Below are 4,750 nucleotides of genomic sequence, written 5' to 3'. Positions count from 1 at the left end.
GGAACGTGCTAATAATGATAAAAGTAAAACAACTCGTACTGCACCACTTTCACCTGTTGAAGTTACCATTGAGCCATGGACCAAGTTAGGTTTGGATATTGCGGGTCCATTCGAGTCATTTGGCTATGATGAGCGCTATGTGCTTTTGCTTGTGGATTATACGTCCAAATGGGTTGTTACGAAGTGTGTACCTGTGGTGAATTCCAGAACTGTTGTGGAGTTTCTTTCAGATGAGTTTTCAAGGGAAGGAATTCCCAAACAGCTCATTACGGACAATGGAGTTCAGTTTGTCTCCCAAGAGATGAAAGGGTTTTTGAAAGAATTGTCCATTACACATCTTAGAACAGCTTTGTATTCTCCACAAGCAAATGGATTAGCGGAGAGAATGAATAGGATTGTGAAATCTTGTGCCCAGAGAGCTTTACAAACAAGATCTTCGCTAAAAAAAATGCTTAGAGAAACGTGGTGGGCTCACCGCAACACTCCTAATTGTGTGACTTCAGTCTCGCCTTTCTCTATTTTGAGAGGGAGGAAGCCACATGACAAATTGAGCCCAGCCTGGTTGAACATAGATGTGGATGTACGAATGGATGATCAAGCTGTTTTGAGACGAAATTTATATCAAGAGAGATACAAAAAAAACTTTGACTCACGGCATTCCTCTTTTCTCAAGGCTTGGAAAGTGGGTGATGAAGTATTGATCAAAAGGCCGGGTCTCCTGAGGAAAGGTCAATCACGTTTTACTGGTCCATTCACCATTGTGGAGATCAGGAAGAATGTGGTTGTTTTAGATTCTGGTGAAGTGTGGAGCATGTCACGGCTGGTTGAGTGGATACCCGGTTCTAATTCTGAAATTCAAAGCAGTGTTCCTATTGTTCCAGAACGGGATGGTCAACGGAGGTTGAGATTTAGACCATCTTGGCACAAGGATTATGAAATGTCAAGTTAGGCATGTCTTGGAACATGATGGCCAATGCGGGTTGAGTTTGGGCCGGCTGGCACAGGGAGTGTGTAATGCTTTGTTAGGTATGTTTTTTTTAAAATTGTTATTTCATATTTATTGTACATGGGTGCTCTCCTTGTGGGGTTCCCATTTGTTTGGGAGGGAGATGTGTTGTGGGTTTATTTATGCTTTGGTAGTTATGTATAATTATGTTCTACTTCTCATCACTGTTGTCAGGCTATGTCTTACATTCTATGTGGTCATGGCATGGCAACAGAATGCTGTGGAGTTTAGAATATGATGTGGGCAGTGGGACTGCAACTGCTGTTTGGACTGGTGGTCTTTTACCTATGCTCTGTATTAAACTTCTTCATTCCTGAAGTGATCTCTGGACTCCTTATTTGGGATTGGTGAAAATCTCTACAAAGACATTGTTAATATAAATCAATAATGACATGACACACATCTTCCCCTTTTCTGGAGCAAACATAACAAGAAAATACAGGATGCAAACCCTGGTTTCAATGAAAGAATACAATTTTTACATATTAAAAGCTGAAGTAAAACACTAATGAAAAAGAAAATGAGAATAAAGCATAATTCTCACCAAGCGCAGTAATACAAGCACAAGCAGAGATAAAAACACAGGACAAAACGTCCAGAGTACACCAGTACACACCAGTTGGCCAGACCAGCAAGTAAGGAATAAACAGCAAACGCCAAAAATGGAAAGTAAAGTACGACAACCAGGAAAGACAAAAAGATACTCCCAGCAAGAGAAACCAATAAGGAATCTCCTGTACACACAGCAAAAATAAGGGTGAAAAATACACGCACACATGAAGAAGGGTGAACAAGCATTGGCATAGCCAATAGGTCTCGCTTTTGGGACCTTATAAGTATTTAGTTATGCAGCACAATATCCTTGGTGCAACAACATCAACTGTTGCATGGCTAAACACTTATAAGGTCCCAAAGGCGAGACCTATTGGCTATGCCAATGCTTGTTCAAGTGGCCTTTAATACCATCTCTGCCAAACATAACCTGGAGGCGCAAACACCACGCAAAGTCAAGGATTTGAAAAATGTGGTAAATACAATGTTCTCCAAGCAAGATATCCAAAACAAAAATGGCCACTGGTGTGGGTGGACCACTATTGTGCCCATTCTGTTCCACCCTTTATCTTTCCAAGATGGCTACTGCACGTACTGAACAGTGCCTTTTCCAGCATAACCTACTCCACTTGGAACATGCTGCAAGGCGGAGAGCAGTCCCCACAGCTACCACAACCCTAACGCTCGATGAATTCTTCTCTCTGGAACAGCTCTCTGTACATGTGGTAGTCACATGAGGCATAGCATCACCCCGTGATTGGTACTGAATCCAAACACATTTTCTTTTAAATCCCTAAAACTACAAATCACACATCCCCTCTGCAGACATTTATCAAGAAATGGCCATCCTGAACCAAGCTAGAAACATAAACTGTGGCTATGCATTACTTTACTCTGGGTTCGACGTCTCCGTATAAACAGTTCCTGATAGGCTAGAGGGCAGTAGGCTGCTTTTCCAGGCTGTTCTGTGAGAGAGCACCTATGTCCATTCAGCCATGAAAAAAGGAATGAGGAAGCAGCACAGAGTTTTCTTATCAGCGCACACATTATGTGCAGCTATGGGGGAAAATACTCTGCGGTGATGTGTCAGACCAGGAAATGTGGGGATATTTTGTCTGTTGCTCCTCACAACCGCTTGTAAAACACTGGAAATGGAGGCAGCATATTTGAATAGTAGTGCTGTAAAGTGAATAATTTAATAAAATTAATAATTTTACTACTTGTATCTCACCAAAATACAAACATAGTGCGAAATAAAATAGACCCCTGGAAAACTTATGGGCATCCAACAATTTTGTTTGTGGCAAAATTGCGGGCAAACACCTTAAATTTTCAAAGAGCAGTTTGCCGTTTCTATAGACCAGCGGTCTGCTGTCTGATCAGGCAGAACATGTAATTTTTGTGCTCCCTTTATACAATTGTTTCTCAATACAATAAGCGGAGAATTGGACACATAATCAGATAGAAATTCCATATTGACGCTATGTTCATGGGAAGAATGTGAACAGGTCTTGAATTAAAGGTAAAACACACTACTTGCTAACTGCACAAGATCGGTGATTGTCTCTTTATTGTGCCAGCTTCAGATGACGCCACCCTAACTTGAACATTTAGGCTAAATTCGCAACGTACAACATGGGATAACAAACTGGCAGCACATTTAAAATACATGGAAACAGGCAGACTGCCAATGTACTTGCAAATGTAATTTTTTTCAAATTTAATAATGAGTCAGATAATAGTGATGTATAACATAGAATAATATATTAAGAAATTGCCATTGAGGTAAACATGACCGGTGCTCTGACAAGAATGATACAAACTTGTAAATGATGCAACAAGTGTGGGCTTTCCCGATTAATCTAAGCGAGCACAGCCCTTATATGGGCAGTAAATAGGTTAGAGCGGGTGACGTAGGTCAACAGACTTTCGATCGTTTTAAGGATATGGGATTATCGACAGGGCTCCAATGAATGGGAACCCGAGAATGGGATCAGAGTAGTTCGAATATATGGAATGGTGGCGACAAGTGCAAAGCGCTTTTGGCAAATTGAAACAAGTGGATTCCATGCCAGCAGTTTAGCTAATAAATGAACTCAGAGCACAGCCCCATCTACCAATTGCTTATGTTCCCCTGTTTAACATCAATCCTGTTTTCCCTTTTCCAGCGCCATGGAGCCTTCGTGTGGAGAGAGAGAAAACCGTCGAGTGGGCCGACAGGTCCCAGGGGAGGCAAATTATTCCTGAGTGCGCTGGGGTCGCGTCCACATCCTGTGATTCTGGGCAAATCACTTAATCTCCCCGTGCCTGAATATGTAATGTAAATACGGTGCTCATGTACAGCACTTAAATACCTTCGGGTCGAGTTCGCGCTGTATAAAAGATACAAAAAAAAAAATGGTCACACCAAGAAACAAACGGAGAGAAAGGAAACTGTGTGGAAAACAGCATGGCCTCACCCACTGGCTGCCGGCAGCATTCCCAGCAGATGTTTGATTCCAACGCCCACTTATCGAAAACAGACCTCAGTGAAGCGGCTGGGGCCTATCCCAGAATTCCTGCATCAGGACAGCGCGGTCCACGCATTTCTCAGACATCGGAAGCGGATGGAATGCATCCCGCGGAGACAGGAGTGAAGATGGACGTGGAGGTGTGTCAGCCTATCACAGGGTCCCCAGACAAAACACTCTGTAGCCACCGTATTACTTCTGTTGTCAGATTGCCGCAGCTACCTCCAGCTACCTCAACCTGCATCGAGCCTTCTTTAGACGTCACAAAAAGCGACACTTGTTCAGCTCCTGATAGTAATGGCCAACAACATCACCTGGCTCGAAAAGAACACCACAACCCCTCGATGGTAAAGAGGTTGCACCGTGCTGTGATGTCTAAAATAAGAACTACGTACCTTTTCTATAAAAAAAAAAGTTTGCTCACATGATTAGGTCTCGCTGAGTCAGCGCGCATGCGCTGCTCGAAGAGACTTTAGTAGGTGAGTTTTCAAAGTGCTGCTGAAGGCTGGCAGCTCGCGCATGCACGCTCGCGGAACGCAAGCTTGTCGCCACCCAGCAGCACTTTGAAAACTCACCTACTAAAGTCTCTCCGAGCAGCGCATGCGCGCTGACTCAGCGAGACCTAAAAATTCCCCCCTAGAAGTACCTACAATAAAGAAATTTGAGGAGAGGACCTCAAATG

At 43.1% G+C, this 4,750-nt stretch overlaps 1 pseudogene; it reads left to right on the top strand.

Annotated features, from left to right (window-relative positions):
- The first annotated feature begins 1,937 nt into the window (after positions 1–1,937).
- Positions 1,938–4,447, top strand: LOC146805874 (ciliary microtubule inner protein 6-like; annotated as a pseudogene).
- Positions 4,448–4,750: the final 303 nt, after the last annotated feature.

This window comes from Triturus cristatus, chromosome 8 (genome assembly GCF_964204655.1).
Source record: "Triturus cristatus chromosome 8, aTriCri1.1, whole genome shotgun sequence".
NCBI lineage: Eukaryota > Metazoa > Chordata > Amphibia > Caudata > Salamandridae > Triturus > Triturus cristatus.
Note: the sequence above shows the minus strand (reverse complement) of the source record. Positions and strands in the feature narration are given on the sequence as shown.